The sequence below is a fragment of the Passer domesticus genome, chromosome 10 (assembly GCF_036417665.1).
Source record: "Passer domesticus isolate bPasDom1 chromosome 10, bPasDom1.hap1, whole genome shotgun sequence".
Lineage (NCBI taxonomy): Eukaryota > Metazoa > Chordata > Aves > Passeriformes > Passeridae > Passer > Passer domesticus.
The window spans coordinates 5980174-5998574 of NC_087483.1; the positions used below are offsets into that span (position 1 = coordinate 5980174).

General features: G+C 46.2%; 1 protein-coding gene across 13 annotated transcripts in view; it reads right to left on the reverse strand.

The window, feature by feature from the left end:
• The window catches only part of TRPM8 (transient receptor potential cation channel subfamily M member 8), a 121980-nt gene that overhangs the window by 64390 nt on the left and 39189 nt on the right, over nt 1-18401 (reverse strand). For 3 of the 13 annotated variants that reach the window (XM_064433480.1, XM_064433475.1, XM_064433474.1), the window contains exons 3-4: nt 15967-16087; nt 15406-15535 (exon numbers count right to left, since the gene is read on the reverse strand). The exons of 9 other annotated variants lie outside the window; for them this stretch is intronic. The gene's annotated coding sequence lies outside the window, so the exon portion shown is untranslated. The remainder of the gene's footprint in view (nt 1-15405; nt 15536-15966; nt 16088-18401) is intronic. One more of the 13 variants, XM_064433481.1, reaches the window with a different exon arrangement.

Sequence of the window (18401 nt, forward strand, 5' to 3'; positions counted from 1 at the left end):
AAACAGTTTGTTTGAGCCAATTTGGGGTCATGCCTGTTAGCACACTGTCAGCCACAGAAACTTATAGAGCTGATAGAGTTTAATACCTGGAGAGGAGAAGGCTCCAGGAGAGCTCAGAGCCCCTGGCAGGGCCTAAAGGGGCTCAGGAGAGCTGGAGAGGGACTGGGGACAAGGGATGGAGGGACAGGACACAGGGAATGGCTCCCACTGCCAGAGGGCAGGGATGGATGGGATATTGGGAAGGAATTGTTCCCTATGAGGGTGGGCAGGCCCTGGCACAGGGTGCCCAGAGCAGCTGTGGCTGCCCCTGGATCCCTGGCAGTGCCCAAGGCCAGGCTGAACACTGGGTCTTGGAGCAGCCTGGGATAAGTAGAAGGTGTCCCTGCCCATGACAGGGTTTGGAACAAGATGAGCTTTAAGCTCCCTTCCAACCCAAACCATTCTGGGATTCTGTGTGCACAGCATGCAGTTACTGGACTATGTGATTAAAGTGCAGCTACTTTTGCTGACAAATCCTGTACATCAGCTCATGAATTCTGTCTGTTTCTTATTTTTCTAAATCTCTTGTCTAGATATATAGCTTAAGGGTAATGCTTTTTGTGGGAAAGATGAGCTCAAAATAAATCCCTTCATTCTCAGTTAAAGAAAAAATATTTCCATAATTCTAATTGAGCTGCATTAACCTCAAATTTTAAACTGCTTCGATCACTATTCTTCCACAGGCATCTCATTGACACAGTTATCACCAGACTTCTCCACAGGATCACAGAATCACAGAATGGTTTGGATTGGAAGGGACCTCACAAACCATTTAGTTCCAACCCCTGCACAGGAGGGACACCTTCCCCTTTTGTTTCCTGCCAGCCTGGAAAAATCCCTGCTTAGTTAAATTATACTGTTAATGTTTCCCCAAAAGGTTTTAACTAATTATTTTCAAGGGCAAGAGGAAACAAATAACAAAACTACTCTATTTTAGTGTCAAATACACACAACTCCTGCTTCAAAACCAACTCACCTCCAGGGAGCAAAGCCCTGGGAATGGAGCGAGACCTAGTTTTCAAATTCACTCCATCAGCAGCTTGTGTTCTGAGCTCATAAAACAGAAACAGTTTTGGGGCAAAATAGATACTCAAGCTCCTTTTTAATGTTTCAATGATTTCTGAGTAACACTTGCAGACTCATCACCCGGGTGCCACATGAATTGCAAATGACTGGGGGAAGGTGAGGGGGAAGGAATATAAATCCTAACTGTTCCAAAGGTGTTCAGCCTCAATTCCCATTGAAGGCTCATAAAAATCTTTTGCTTCAGCTGCACATGACCTATTTGGCATATTTTGGTATTTGGGAGCAGAATGGAGATTTAAATTGGACACCATCACCTGAAAGAACACTGCAGGAACTTTTAGATACTAAGCAAGAGATCAAGGCAAGCATTGTAACTGTGGAGATCCAGCTGCATCACTCCCGTGTGGAAGGCAGCCAGGAATGATTTCCCAAGGTCAGAAAGGTGCAATCCTGCAGCTGCATACTGATATAAACACTGCAGCATGCCATTTAGAGGAGTAGAGGTAAAAGGAAAGCTCTACTGTAGTGGGTTTACACCAATATTATTTACAAAGTGGAAGGTTTATCCTAATAACCTGTGTAAGAGAATTTGGGAAAGCTTGATCCTTGCATTGGAGGCAGGAGGTGGAATCAAACAGCAGGATGCAAGGATCTAAATGAGCAGGACTGCAAAGCCAGCAGCTGTTCCTTGCCTGCTCCTCTCCTCTTTATTTTTCTTCCCAGGGCAGAAGATGGAGCTGGCAGTGCAAACAGAAGATGCTGAGTGCCAGCAAGGAGCAGTGCAGGCTGGAGCCTTGCGCAAGGACAGCTGATCAGAGCAGCCAGGTCCCTGCATTCCCAAGCCCCTCTGAAGGCGCTGCTTGGCATAGCACAGCACTTACTACAGCAAATGTCTTGTGGGGGGGCTGCTGCTGAAATGAAGCCTTCGGTGTCTGGAGAGGAGACAAATGATTGTTTGGGAAAAGCTGTCTACCCCCCTCTTCCCACCAGTTTCATCCCTGTGTGGAAACTCCCCTTTTCCATCAGTTTGAGCCCGCCCCTAAGCGTCTGGACACGCAGCTGAATGGATCATCTCCTGTTAAATTCCTGTTAAACAGATGCTGGGTTCTGCCACCCCTACACAAAGTGACATAATCACAGCACAAACAGAGCCTGTGACCATCCCACCACTGGCAGAACATCCAGTCCACAAAGAGATGAATGGGGAAGAGATGATCCTTCCCCAGATTAAAGGACATAGAACAACAGGTTGCAAAGGGCTCAAATTGCTCTTCACCTGAAAAATGCCGCTTTAAAGTCACTTCTGGCAATGGCTGTAATTAATTGTTGCCAGTACAACCCCGGAGAGTGTAAATGAGCCCTCTTAGCAGCATTTCTCACTTCACGTTTCCAGCTTAGCAACAGGACTAGAAGAGGAGTGAAACACTGGAGATTATTGGTTTATTCAGGTATTGGAGGCTCGTGTGTCCTGGTTGTTACTAAGGAGAAAACAGAAAGGCAATAAACCTTTTCCTCATAGTTTCTGAATGGGAAGTGGGGGCAAAAATTTAGTTCTAGTTTGTTACTATGCTGCTCTATTTTTAATTAGCAATAAATTAAACTTCCCCAAGCCTAGTCTGTTTTGCCTATGAAGGATCTCCTTGCCCTTATCTGAACCCACAAGATTTTTTCACCTCGTTTTCTCTCCTGTCCTGCTGCAGAGGTTCATCCCTGCCAGATGAAAAGGAAGCTCTGGCAGATCAGATTTCAGCAATCAGATATTTTGCTTGGTGATCAGTTTGGAGAAAGCTGGCTGGTACATTGGCTTAGCAGGGAAGAGGGCATGGCTCCTGCATCTGTAAGGGATTAACCTGCTCATCCTCAGAGGGCAGCGCATTGCACAAGAGAAGAGTTTGGCTCAATACAAAAAAGCAGCTGCTCCCCCAGCCTTGGGGGAAGTTTTGGCTGTTTTGGCAGCTCAGCATCCTACAAAGCTGAGTTCATGTCTCCTGCAAGCCTCGTACCAGAGATGCTGGGTTAGCACACTGGCTCTGCTGTGCCAATGACAACAGACCCGCTGTGCCTGTGTGTGGTGGGGCAGAATCCCACAGACCTGCAAACACACGAGTCTTGAAGGCAAAAAAGTAATAAAAGGATAACATTTCTTGAGCATTGCTGTCATTTCCAGCAACAAAAAATTCAGGGTGGAGGGGAAGATGCAAAATAATGAGTAACCAGCCTGAGAAGGGTAAGGAGCAGAAAAAGAGTGACCCTGTTTATCATCTACCCTGCCCCAAACTCGGCTCTGTACAGCCACCAGGACACGAAGCGTGGGACTTGCATGGCATCATCTGCCTGCTGCCTGAGCTGGGACTAAAAACTTACCAAGCCTGCTCTTGCAGCAAAGCCAGGCTCAGCAAAGCCACTGTGCAGCGTGTCAGAGCAATTCCGTGTGCTCGAGATGAGCTCTTTGTCCTCTTCACAGCCAGTTTCACCCTTTGTGCAGAGCAGTGAGCCAAAGCCCACAGACAAATTGAATTCAGGATAAAAATGCGTTTTCCAGCACAGTTTAGTCATACTTCATTGCCTCATGCTTGGTTCCATTGCAAACAGGCAGATGCAGTTGAGTTCTGTCCAGTCACTTTGGTTTTGCTAAATTTGGGAATATAGCACAGGAGTAGCATTTGTGCATTGGCACAAAACTGAAGATTTATTTTTCCTGATACAAGTTTCATTTGTACAATATGTGCCGCAAATCCAGGATGAAAATGTTAATTCCAGGAACTACAGTGTGCTCAGAAAGCCTTTCCCAGGCAACTTACAGTCACCCACCATGAAGTACTCACTGTACAAGGTCTTGCCAAGTGGGTGCTTCTCCTCCAGGAGAAGTTTATTTCACCAGCCAGGACTCTCTGGGACTGATTTCCTCTGCTACCACCAGGGCAGCAAGGGTTTCACTGCTGTTTCAGGACCAGCACTTAAACATAGCCCACATTTTTATTGTCCCTTCAACACAACCCAAAACTTCTGAAAACGCCTTAAAAAGAGAGGCAAATCCTGTGATAAGTCAGAAGTTCTGTCACAAAGCACATTGCAGCAGGGGACTCACAGAGTAAGCTATGAAGAAACATCCTGGAGCAAAAACAATCCACCACAAGCACATTTAAATTGTGAATGAAAGTTAATGATACACTAATCACTGTGCTCCCAAATTTCCACCTGCAACTGGATGCACACTCACCCATCAATAACTTCACCACATCAGCTCTGTGCTCAGGTTTCCAGTGCTACAACCCCCCATGGAGTCAAGGGATTCAAAACCTTTTCTGTCACCTCTTTGGGGTCATGACCTGCTGATGGAAGTAGTTAATACAAAGGTAGCATCACAGAATCATGGAATGGTTTAGGGTGGAAAGGACCTTCAAGCCCATCTTGTTCCACCCCCTGCCATGGGCAGGGACACCTTCCACTGTCCCAGGTTGCTCCAAGTTCCATCCAGCCTGGCCTTGGGCACCTCCAGGGATCCAGGGGCAGCCACAGCTGCTCTGGACACCCTGTGATAGGGCCCCCACCCTCACAGGGAACAATTCCTTCCCAATATCACATCTAAATCTATTCTTTCAGCTTAAAGCCATTCCCCGTTGTCCTCTCATGATGCCAAATTTATTTCTGCACTAGCAAATTTTGCAAGCATGATGAAGACCATTAAACACCTCACCACAAGCAAGTGGTGTAATTCCCATAGTATTGACTGGATGATGAAGTAGCATTATTACAGGAGACCTTAAACACTGGGAAATGAAAACACTGCATGGCTGTGAGAGACTCCTGTCATTAAAGGGCTGTGGGGAGAACATCTCTAACACTTTAAAAATACGCTTACACGCCATAAATCACTGCCCCTCAATAATAAATGCACATGATATTCATAACAGCATAATTACATGACAATTACCATACAGCAGTAATTAAAGGGAAACCCTGTGTGCCATCCAAGGCAGCTTCTTTGAAACAGACTAAATATACAAGGAAAATATAATTAAGCAACAGAAGGTGAGCTATTTCCTGATGATAATTACATTACTGGCTGTATTTTCAATTAGGTCACATCTAAAACATCAGACTTGTTCAGGGTTTTGATGTCCACAGGAATCCTGCTGCACAAAAGCCCAGGTGGTCATGGACTTACCCACCAATCTCATTTGTTAAAAGCTTTAGTGGCAAGTAGGTTTTGCCCCTTGGCAGACTTTTGGGCAGCTGCCTAATTTCTATAATGGCCTAACACAGACTTCAGCCAAAAGCAGGAGTCATTCTGTATTACTGAAGAAAACATTCACCTTGGGAGAGCTGAACAATAAATGCAGTTCTTTCAGCTGAAGCAAGACCTTGCAGAGGTGAGAAGTAGCTTCATTTCTGTGCATTTTGGTAAAGCTCTGCCAAATAAAAGGGCTTGAGGAATAAGGCAGATGAGAGGGGAAGGCTAGGAAGGAATGTGCAGTGCTCACAGGGGGGTTTATACACAGCTCAGGCTGTCAGGATCTGCTGCTGGGCACACAAGACCAGCCCGGGAAGCACAGCTGAGCTCTCCCACACTGGCATCAGAGGCACTGAAGAATTTAAGAACTCCATTTGACACAACTCATTTAAATGCCTCAGACTCCAAGTAGCAGCCTAGGGGTGGGGGAATGCAATAATGAACCCGAGTGCTCGGGTCATTTCCACTACAGAAGCATTTCAACCTCTTTGGAGAAACTGCAGCAACTGGTGAATTTCAAAGCTGAGCCTACAGACATATGCTCGGTGGCTAGAGAGGGCTGGCTGCTATTTTTGTACGTGCTTTCCTGGGAAAAGCAGCATTTCACAAGCAAGTTCAGCTAGAGAAATCATTGTATATTCATTCCTTGCTCCCTCAAAGGATACAACTTCCAGGATCCTCCCCAAGAGCAGCTCCAGCAAAGCACAGATGGACGACTCTGGATTTACCCTTCCCAGCTTGTCTGAGGCAGTGAGTTACTAAACACGAGGTGTTCTCATCATGATCATAATCTAATAGGTCACAGATGGCACAGAACATTATGGCATCCTGAATTTTGTGCCCATTCATGCTGTTGTTTGTTCAAAAAAATTAATCTCAAAGGCTGCCAACCCCTGTCTTGCTCAGAATCACCTTTTTACCTTCTCACCATCTGCTCTGAGACCTCGAGGGTGAGTCAGTGTGAGTCCAGCCTGAGCTGCAACTCACTGGGATGCATCAAATGTGAAATCACCCAGCACAAAATGTACCTCATTGCCACTGATCCCTGCAGGAGAGGCAGCACTTCCCTGCCCAGCCCAGCAGTACCAGGACCACAGCAAAGAAAAAATGTTTTGGAGGTGTGTGCCCACAGCCTGAGTCCACCTACAGCACAGCCCCATCCATCAAAATCCTTCTTTAAAATCAGCCAAGCCTGAAAATGTATAACATCAAATCCACACTCACCTGGTCCACTGTCTCCTGAAACCTCAGCAGAGCAGCCAAGCTGGATTATTCCCTATTTCTCAGCTGGCACCCCGTTGCTAGCATGGATACTTTGTCTTTTAAAAATCCACCTCATTTATTTTGGGCCTTTACAACTTGAAGAGTCACTTCAAGTTCTCCTCTGGCCTCCAATAATTTTTTTTCATGCCAGTTAGGCCAAAAGGAGACATTTTTTGCAGCTAAATAAATAGAAAAAGGGATGAAAAGAGGAGGTCACAGTCCAGATTTCAGCACTGAACATGTCATACATGGCCTTTTCTGTAGAAAAAGCCCACATAAAGCCCAAAATCTGATTATGTAGATTATTCTCTCACGTCACACTTTGATACTCTTATGCATTTCAAGGATTCTAATATGTCTTGCAGAGAGAAGGGCTTGCATGAGGCCCTCAACAGAGGGCTAGGAAGGAGGGGAAAAAAGTGGATTTATCCTATCATTCAGCAAGCCACCACAACCCAGGCAGGAAGGTGGGGGAGCCTGGCATTCTGCCACTGCAGAAAGCCCAAGGAAAGCTGCTCTCTTTTAAGCCAGCCATATGGAAATGAAGCCTCGAGCTGCAGCCTGGTGAAAGCTGCTCCTACAGCTCTACTCACGGAGCAGATCTGCTACTCACAGGCAGAAAGGGAGTGTGGTGTGTGGGCTCACTGAGCCCGCAGAGAAACCAGGATCAACAGCGAGCTGCTCTGAAACCAGGGCTGGGGATGCAGAAGGGGGAGATGTAAAGCTGCAGGTAAACCATGCAGCAGCACCAGCTCCCTAGAGCTTGCAGAGCTCACCGAGGGAAGGGACAGGGACATCCTGAAGGATGGGCTCAGCCAGGGGGAGATGGGCAAGCTGGGTCCATGGGAATCCCACGAGGTTTGACAAGACCAAGTGCTGGTGCTGCACTTGTGTTGCAGTAAGGTAGAAAAATGATGAAGAAAGGCCTCATAAAATCAAGTCTGCTCTCCTAAAATCAATGGCTGGCCTTGCCAAGCTAGCCCTTTGCAAGTTCTCATGTGGAAGCAATCCTGGTGTGAGCAGTTCATTAGCACACAATCTATTCCTGGGTGAAAAACAACCAGCACCTGTATGAACTGTTTTTACACCCTTAGGTAGAAAAATGAAAACTATCTCTCACAAACAGCTTTTCCTGCACGTCCCCCCAGGGGTTTGAGTGACCAATCAATAGGGGGTAACAACTTGTTACTGACCAAGAAAGTGATGGGCAAGAAAGCTCCTGACCAACTGGAGTCACACACAAGGTCTGTAAACTGTATAAAAATGAGTTATGTGAATAAAGAAAGAGTTTTTTTTTTTTTCTTCCCACCATGAAGCACATGGAGACCCATGTGATTTATTCCCATACACCTGGGGCCAGGCAAGCCCCAGAACTAATCCAGGCTGGGATGGGGCAGCCCTGGGAGAAGGACTTGGGGGTGCTGGTGGGTGAGAGCTGGACCTGCCCCAGCCCTGGATCCCAGTGTGGGGGCAGGGGAGGGGATTCTGCCCCTCTGCCCCTGTGCTCAGGTGAGACCCCACCTGCAGAGCTGCCCCAGCCCTGGGGAGCAGCAGCAGGGGATGTGGAACTGCTGGCGGGAGCCCAGGGATGATCAGAGGTCTGGAGCACCTCTGCTATGGGGAAAGGCTGGGACAATTGGGATAGTTCAGCCTGGAAAAGAAAAGGCTTTGGGTAACCTAATTGTGGCCTTCCAGTCCTGAAAGGGAGCCTGCAAGAAAGATTGAGAATTTTAGCTGTACTTGGCTGGTAGAATGAAGCTCAGAGTCACATTAAATTCTGAAAATCTTTGGAAGAAATTTTTTGTGTCTTTTCTAGTGAGTCACTGGTCTGTTACCATGGCCAAAGGAAGGAAAGGGTAACCAAAGCACTGCTGTTACCCAGGGCTACCTGAATAGCTGTGGGTTTGGTAACCAAGGGGAGATACAGCTGCACTGGAGGGGCTGCAAAAAAATCCAGCCCTGTCCCAGTGGCCACCCTGCTTGCACAACCACTCAGCACCAGCCCCAGTGCCAGCCTCATCCATCCCAGGTAAAAGAGATGTCCCTGTGGTCAGATGCTGGCTGAGGCACAGGGCCCCACACTGAGGGTCTGCTTCAAGAGCTGTGGAAAAGCTGAGCCAGCCACTTCTGTGCTCCACCTTCCTCTGCTTCCAAGGGAGCCAGAAATGCTCCCTCACTGAGAGGGGAGTGCATTAGGAACTGCAGGGACTAATTGCACCTGCAGTGCTCTGACAAAATGGGGCTGCAGAGTAGGTATTGCACAACCCTGAAAGGCATAAACAAAGTTTTACCCCGGTTTTGTTTCATTCTGTACATGCTTTCAACTCCCTCCAAGCCTTCAAAGTTGCAGTCGAGTCATTTTTAGCAGATCAAAGAGACCTAAGCCTCATACTTTTACTCAGTTCATTTAAAAACTGATTTATTTACCCAAAGCTGCCTAAAATATGTGGAATTCAACTTGAACATGTTAGACTTGGCTAAAAGCCACCCCATTCTCTATTGAAGGCAGGAGTGCTATAGAAAGTAAATACCATCCTGTTGTCTCCAGGTTTCTGCTAATCCCTTAGGAAAAAAAAATAGGTAAATTAAAAAAAAATGTATTTGACAGTCACTTTCATGCCATGAAATACAGTAACACTTGAGCTGCACTAAGGATTAAAACATGTATTGTGAGGGACAGCTTAGAGCACAGTTACACAACCAAAATAAGAACACAATGAAATAAGAGTATCATGCCTACAGGATCCTCACAACCCTGTTTGGTATTCTTTGCTTCCTGCATGACACCAAAGACATTTCCAAGTGGCCTTCAGCTATCACAACCCCTTGGTTATGAAAGGCTCGTATTTGAAGCAGAATTTGGCACTGATTTCACTCACTTCCTCCTCGTACCCCTCACCTTTTCCCTTTGATCGTTACTCTGTGTGAAAAATGTGTATTTTATAATTGGCTTTTCACAAATATTAAAATGAATATTATATGTGTTATGTTAGAAAGTTATGCTGTATTAATTTTCTCAAGTAGTGTGTTAAATATAGTTTTAGGTTATAACATAATGTTAAAATAGAAATTATGCTATGTAAGTTACTTTTTTAAAAAGAGAGGAATGAGGTACTCCCATGGAGATAGCAGCCACAGGACACCTAAATCTTTCAGAGAAAAATAATTTATTGCTCCATTATCAAAAGAAACTAACTTCTTCCTGCCTCATTCAGCCCTGAAGCCGGCAGGATTAAGAGGAAGAACTTGACACTGACCAGACAGAATCCTTTGTTTGAATGGAAATTATGCATCATGTATAAATTGTATGAACATGCAACAGGCAATTGCTTTTAAGGGTTAATCCTCTGTTCATTTTTTGGGCTTATTTTGCCCAGAAAAAGGTACCTGGACTGTCCTTAACCCTTTGTTTTTATTGTCCTAATCCTAACTGTCCCAATTTGTATTACTCTAATTATATTACTATTTTAATAACCATTTTATTACTATAAAACTTTTAAAATTTTAAAAACAAGCGATTGGCGTTTTTCACACTGCAGAAGGAGACAGGAGGCTAATCCCTGCCTTTCCCCGGAGTGTGCTCACTCTCTAAACGCCCTGGTCCTCCCCTCCACTCAGCCCCTGCTCCAGTGATGCTCAGCCATCAGTGCCTTTGCTGCTGCTGTCTCATCTTCCCACGCTGCGGGCTGCTATTGCATTTCCCCGGCTAGCTCCACCTCTCCCCTTCCCACTCTCTTTCCTCTTTAGACTCACTTCAAGGCCAGCTTGCCTTCCTTGCTGCTGGGCTGCCACAGCTGGGAGTGTGGTAGGGCAGGGGGAGGGGAGCGGAGCAGGGAGCTTTTATTCAGCAGAGCTTCCTCAACCAAGCAGCTGCTTTGAAGCCCCGAGGTCCAATTTCAACTGCTGGAGTTGCCAGTAATAAAAAAAAAAAAAAAAAAAAAAAAAAAAAAAAAAAAAAAAGCTAAATATAACGCTGCTTTCAAAAGGCAGGTTTGAGGTGGGGAGCTGTTAAAGCTCTCCAGCTGAAACAGAGGCAGAATCTGTAAATACACAGCTCAGGTGTAGTGGCCAGCAAACACTTGCTGGAGTGAATATTTGGACTCACAGAATGGGTTGGGCTGCAAGGGACCTTAGAGCTCATCTCATTCCATGGGCAGGAACACCTTCCACTGTCACAGGTTGCTCCAAGCCCTGTCCAACCTGGAAAACTCCCAGGGATCCAGGGGCAGCCACAGCTTCTCTGGGTACCCTGTGCCAGAGCCTGACCATCCTCACAAAGAAGAATTCCATTGCTTGTATGACAGCAGCTAAATAGAAATTAAGGCCTCGAGGAAGGCAAATTTACATCAGTGCTCTGGAGAGCTGGCAAAGGAAGCAGGAACCAAGAGCCCTGACAAACAAAACCGCCATTCTCTGCATAAAAAAAAGAAATGTTTCCATTGATCTTGGTAGTCTGTTTGCATGTGTAAAAGTTGCCCAGAGCAAAGCCTGAAAGGTGCTGGTAAGAAAGCTGTTAAGAGAGAGGATGAGTGGCACAGAAAATCACACCAAAGACCAGATTCTGCTCTGTAAAGAAAGCTTGACTGCCATATCTGAGGCATCTACAAAATCAAACCTCCAGGTCACTAGAGCCAAAATAACCAACTGAAGGAAAAAAGAAAGCCAAACAGGAATAACAAGTCTAAAAATAGCAATATTTAAGTTTACACTTTTGGACAATAGTACTTTCTACCCATTCATTTAGCCAGAACAAATTCTCCCCTTTGTAGTGTCTGAATTTGCAATTCCTCCTGGCCATTTATTCCTGTAGCAGTCCTCTTCCCCTGTTGCCCTTTCCCTAGTTACTTCCATAAAACAAATGCATTTTGCCCCCCCCTACAACTCATCACTGCAATGTACACCACTCACAAAATCTATATTTAGTATTTTCTAGTTTCTCCCTCTCTTTCCCAATATAAGAAGTCTGTGCCTGAAAATATTCTTAAATCATATCCCAGCTGCATTGAAAATGCAGTTTTACACAACAGGGGTTGGGGTGGTGGGTTGTTTTTGATTTTTTTCTTTATTCCTAATGATTACCATGGCTGTAAATTAAAGACAGAATTTCATTCCTTTTCTAAAGAGACTGAAGGAGGGGGAGGGAGGTGACCCTGCCTCTCCTCCCAGTACTAGGGAAGCTACACCTGGAGGAGTGCTGTTAAATGTGGGATCCCTCTGTACAAGATACAGATTTACAGGAGAAAATCCAGCAAAGGACCCCAAGAGGATGAAGGATTGGAGCATTTTTCACATGAGGAGAGTTTGAGAGAGCAGGGGCTGCTCAGCCTGGAGAAAAGGCTCAGGGATGAGCATATCAATGTGCCCGGGTACCTGATGGGAGGGAATGAGGCACAAACACACACATGAAATTCCATCTGAGCAAAAGAAAACCCATTTTTGAGACTGGTCACACACTGGAACAGCAGAGGTTGTGGAATCTCCAGCTGTGGGGATACTCAGATCCCAACTGGACAGTCCTGGACAGGCTGCTCTCAGTGACCCCACTGCAGCAGCAGGTTTGGGCTGGGTGATCCCTTCCAGCCCAAACAACACGAGTTCCAGGTGAGGATATCTGAGAGATCAGCCAAAACCCACACAGTGACACTGCCCCACCAGTTCCAGCCATGGCTCTGAGGTAGAACCAGGGCTGCAATCCAGTTAATGCAGGAAACAGTCCTGCAGCCTCCTTCATTCCCTGACCAGGGAACAGCTGGCAAGCTTCACCCAAACCCTTTCTGGCCCTTCTGGAAATGCCAATAACATGGAGTTTATCTTCTCCTCACTGGAGGGGAATGTTGATTATCTGCAGCTTTTGATGTGCATTTCTCAGAGCTCAGCTACATCCCTCTCCAAAGAAATGGATAAGTCAGCTTGCCTTGAGCAGCATCTGGATCAGCTTTGGACAAGTGTGTGTGTGGGCAACAGAGATGATGTTGCACTCTGGCTCAATTAATAAAAAACGTGATTAAATGTCCAGAAGAGATGCTGGCCACTTCCACACCCTTGTCTGAAGAGTGAAGATTTTATGCATCTGCAGGACAAATCCTTTTCCACCCCTATTTGTCTCCAAAAGCTGCCTGTGGCTGGCTCAGCTCCCCAGCTAAGCAATGATGGATCTATGCCAGATGCCACAGCAAGTAAGCTCAGCACCTGAATTAACTGCAGCTTCCTTAATACACAGATCTGACACTTCCAGGGGCCCTAGTTTTATTTCATGTGTCTTATCTTAGATGTCCTGAGCTGTAGCTTTGACCACAACTGCATTCTGACACAAGTCACTGCACACCTTGAGTCAGGAGAGCTCTCTGAGCTCCTTTTTAAAAGCTGAACAGAGACAGCACAAAAATATCCCCTTTTACTCAGAGTTGAAATTAAGGCCTTTGTATGCAGTCACAAAGTGCAGGTCGACTGACTCACAGTTGAAACAAGAAATAAAATCAATTTGGTTTTAAATCACACTTAAAACCCACTTTTCCCCTAGGAAAGGTTTAAGAACAAAAATTGGATTAATAATACCTGAGAAAACCTCAAGGTAAACAAAAGCTTAATTGTGAGGAACAGAACAAAAGTGGGGTTTGCTGCTGCCAGATGCCTCCTTTCCCAGTGTGTGACTCAGCCAAAGGCCTGACAATGCTAAACTGCCAACAGAGACAATTCCTCTTCACAACTCTTACATAAACACCATCAATCCAAATTATTAATTGCACCCCGAAGATAACAATGAGGTTTGTAAAGCATTGGGACAGGCTGCCCAGGACTGGGATGGAGTAACCACCCCTGGAAGTGCTCAAAAGCCATGTGGATGTGGCATTTGAGGACATGGTTTAATGGTGAACACGGTGCTGGGTTGATGGCTGGACTTGATGAGCTGACAGGTCTTTTCCAGCCCTCAGAATTCTGTGATTCCATGGCCATCAGGTGGAGCAGAGGAACCTGCAGAGAAGTGCTCCTGCTTCTCATCTCTCCACAATCTTCAGTTCACCTGTCAGGAGCCCACAAGCACAGCCCAAAGCCCTTGAAGATGTGATGGTATAAAAACACATCCCTTTCCAGGCAGAGGATGAGGAATGGCTTTGGAGCAGCCCCAGCCAGAGGCTTGGCTTTGTGTAAAGCTTCTGCAGGAAACCCTGGCAAGAGGGAAAGTAAGGGGAGTTATATTACAGCAAATCATAGAATCCCAGGCTGGGCTGGGTTGAAAAGGACCTTAAAGCTCATCTCACTGCACCCCCTGCCATGGGCAGGTGTCGCATTCACATTCTCTGAAAAATCCCTTCAGCCAGGATTTTTCTCCTGGGACGCTGAGAAGCCTCAGAGAAAAAGAAAACCATTCTAATCTCATTTGCTTCTCCTGCGCTGTGCTCATGTGGAATGTGTTTGGAGATTGTTTACCCACAGGTGGTTGTTTCATTGGTTTCTGGTGTGAATTATTTTGACTCTTTGGCCAATCAGGGCCAAGCTGTGTCAGGACTTTGGAGAGAGTCACGAGTTTTCATTATTATCTTTTTAGCATTGAGTAAATATCCTCTCTGTATTCTTTAGTATAATATAGTGTCATAAAATAATAAATTAGCCTTCTGAGAACATGGAGTCAGATTGATCATTCCTCCCTTCATTGGACACCCCACAAATACAGTAGGCAGGGACACCCTCCACTATCCCAGGCTGCTCCAAGTCCTGTCCAATCTCCAACACTTGAGGGGATGGGGAGCCCCCAACTTTCTGGGCAACAGCAGAATGGGTGAAGTGTCAAGGGAATACCCCAAGAATGTTTTATCCAGCAAGGACCAAGCTAAACCTTGAGTCACCGACTCCCACTCAAACACTTTAGAGCTCCCTTAGGGACAGGAGTGTCACCTTGCGGGGAAGGTTGGAGGACCACCTTTCCTCACACTGTGAGCAGCAGCCACTCTTAAAGCCTTGATATGCTGCTGAGTCTAGAAATAGGAGAGTCAGCTTGTCTTCTGGTCTGCCCATTTCTGTGCAGAGCTTGAAAGATTTATTCTGTGCAATAATGAGCACAACCACAGCCCTTACTTCTTTCTTGGCAGCTTTATTAAAACATTGCATTGCTTGATTAGGTTAAACCGTTTCATGTCAAGATTTACACCAACCCTAAAACAAGTAATTTTGCTATGTATGACTTTTTCTTTACTAAGCTTGGGGGAAATGCTCCCTAACCTCTAAAGAAACCTGCAGTTAAGAGCTCAGTGCCTCTGAAAAACAGAAGCTTGGCACCTCCAAGAGATGGCTCTTTCTGGAAAAGCCATGTCATAACAGATTTACTTCTGAAAAGATTATCTGACAAACACTGACAGCTTCTCAGCTTGGCTGTCCCACTGAGCCCTGCCCTCTGCTCCTTTCCTGCCCACCTCCACTACAGGCAGCAGGAAGAGCAGGACCATACCACAGCCCCACTCTACATTCCTGCCTCAAAGGTATGCCAGCCACAGAAATCCAAGTTTTTGACTTCAGCATGATCATGGAGTTCTTGGCTAGACAAACTAAAGCCTAGTTCCTGAGGCAAGTGCTGATGGGGCATTCCAGGTGCCCAGAAGTCAAGAATTGCCAGCTGGCACTTGGCTCTTCTCTGCATCAAAGGGACCACCAAAGTGAAACACTGATGGCCAAGGCAAAGACAACTTGTTGCTGGGTTATTGCACTGCCAGTCCCTTGGGCTCCCATGTGATTATTTTACAAGCTATAACACCCAGGCAGCAATAATTCTCAAAAACAAACAGAGAGGCCGAGGCTCAGCACGAGGAAATTACTTGTTTTCCTAGGCAGTTTTTAAAGGTACAGCCCACCTCCTGCAGGGATCTTTTCTCCACCCCCCTCGTTGTGCACAGCTCCCTGCAGTTCTGAAGCTCAAGCTGTACTTGTGGATGTCTCTGCTCAAGATGTTTCAGGATACTTTACGCTGGCAACACTTTGCTCCTGCCACAAACAGGGAAACAAAGCTTTGAAGTTACAGTTGAAAGGCACAGCTTAAGGACACACCTAAAGATTTACTGAGGAAAGCACCCTCCAATAAGGAAAGGAATAACCACAAATACTAGTTAGTGATTAACTTATTCAGGAGACAAAGGAACCTTGTTGGTGTGTGGAGTATCCTTCAGAGCAGGAAACATAATGAGATCACGTTGGTCCATTCTCACTGCAGAATTCCAGCAGAATTCACACAAATGAGGCTGAAGCACCTCTCACCATCATTTCTAAGTTGCAAAGCAAGGGGTAATTGTTTAACTTACTATCAGAATAGGAAGTCCACCATGGCACTTATATCCAATTATTTTCCCTCAGTGCACTGATTAAATAGCTGAAAGTTTGCATCAGGTGTTTCATCATTTCAGCAATGCCATACTCACAGCACACAGAGAGGTGGAACAGCTGGAGGATCACAGGAGAAGGAAATCACAGCTCCTGGTGGCCAATTTCCTCAGGCTCCAATGCTGCAGGAGGTGCAGTGCCTGTCCCAGGAGTGCATTCCTGAGGAAAGCAGGCAAAAACAAACCACAGACTTCAATAAAACAGCCTAAAACCCCTGCAAGGCATTTTGTAGTCTTACAGCACTCAGGCTTAGTGCAGGATGTGTACCTGCCTTCCTGCCTGCACATTTAAGGCAGAATCAGAAGCATTAAAGCATCTCCTGGCAGGGTCAGTGGCTCATGGCAAAACCCTGCAGCACAGAGGATCACAGAGAGCCTGGCACAGGGCCAAGGGGCCTCCAGCACCATCCTAGGGCAGCAGGCACACAAAGCCCATCCTGGGAGTCTTGTGTAGCACAGGAGGCAAGGCAAGACTCAGGGAAACCAGATCTAGGTTGAGGACTTGCAGCTTCCCTGCTTTTCTTCTTGTCCCTACCCAAGTTACAGCTCCACGCTGCATTTCAGCCTCATTTGCAGCCTTGTGAGGAATGGGGCAGAGCCTGTGCCCTCACAGCTGCCTTCACCCAAACAGCTGCACCCGAAGGAGCTCTCCAGTAGCACAAAGAGCCATCACATCACCAGGGCTCCAGCAGGGAAGTGCTGAGAGATAAGGGGAGATTAATAAACCCAGCACCCACCACAGCCACGGCAAGGGGAACTAGGGCAGCTCTGGGGGGGTTATTTTGTTTGAGCTTCTACTCCACAGCTGTGGAACAGCCTGGCAGCAGTCCAGGGCATGAGGGAGTGGCTGGAGCTGTGTCAGAGGGGGGTCAGGTGGGATATCAGGAAAAGGTTCTTCCCCCAGAGGGTGCTGGGCACTGCCCAGGCTCCCCCAGGGAAAGGGCACAGCCCCAGGCTGCCAGAGCCCAGGGAACATTTGAACAATGCTCTCAGGGATGCCCAGGGCGGGATTGTTGGGCTGTCTGTGCAGGGCGAGGGGTTGGACTCCATCATCCTTGTGGGTCCCTTCCAGCTCAGCAAATTCTGTGATTCTATGATTTGTTCATGTTTTAGCTTTGTGAGCACAAAACTGATCAGTGTTGAGCAGCCAAATGCCATCATATGAATAGAGAATTCTGCCTTTCAGACATGCTCTGCTCTTGACAACAGCCTCCCATCTCAAGTTTTTGATAGCTTGGATTCCAAGAAGAGCTCATGAAGAGCTATCTTTGGGATTACACTGAGCTATGATATTAACTTTTATTTATTAGATTCCCAATGAGCAGCCCTACTGCAAGTTTCTTTTTATAGCTGATCAAATTAAACATGTATGACCTGTCACCCTGTAGTCAGTCTCAGTGTTATCTCCTTGCTGAGAAAGACAATGGAGAACAACAACATTCTCTCTTCCACAGCCAAATAATTTTTAATCACCTCAGCCACAGAATCCCTATTGGTAATCTGTCCTCTGGGCCCTCCTCGTTCTTAAAGCAGAGGCTGCTAGAGAATTCAATTAATGTTTCCCCTAAGGATAACACATTCAATCACAATAAGTGAGGAAAAGCATGCTCAGATAGAAAAGAAACTCCAGCTCCAAACTTCTGTGTCCCAGTGGGCAGAACACCATTAGTCTCATGAAGTAAGGAAGGGCTTTGGGTTTCTGCCTTGGCAACAAAAACCTTTGTTGCTGCTGAATTTCCCCCATTTGAGGATGATCTGCCATCTTAATCCAGGGAAGCCCAAAGGAGTTCTCGAGGTTAAACCTTCAGAAGATCAGTGTTGGGTCTGTTGTGCTGATTTGGTTTTCCCCATCTGTTGAAGAATATGTAAATTCTATATGCCACCACTTCCACTGCTCAGGTGCCTAAAACATTATCCAGTTAGCAGAGGAAAAATCATGGATTAAATCCCAACCCTTTTTGAAGGGCAAAATTCTCAAAAGAAAGCCATGTTCTGTCTCAGGCTTTGCCTAGTTAGAACTTTCTGCTGTAGTATTTATCATTGAGTCACAGAATCACAGAATAGCCTGAGCTGGAGGGGACTCACCAGGATCATTGAATCCAACATCTGGCCCTGCACAGACACCCCACAATCCCACCCTGTGCATCCCTGAGAGCATTGTCCAAATGCTCCTTGGGTTCTGACATGCTTGGGACCATGACCACTGCCTGACCATCAGGCCAGAACATTATCTGGGGAAAACTTTTTCCTAAAATCCTAAACCTGCTCTGACAGATCCAGCCACTTAGCTCAGCTTCCCCACATCACCTTCAAACAGAATATTGTGTCCCAGTCACACAGACCTTGAACAAATCCAACCATTGTCTTGCTCAAGCAGAGTAAAGTGTGAATTTCAAGCTCCCTACACATGGCCAAAAATGGTCCAAATCAGCTCAAGCACAAAACAAACCTGAAGCTCTTAGTGGATTTGCTCT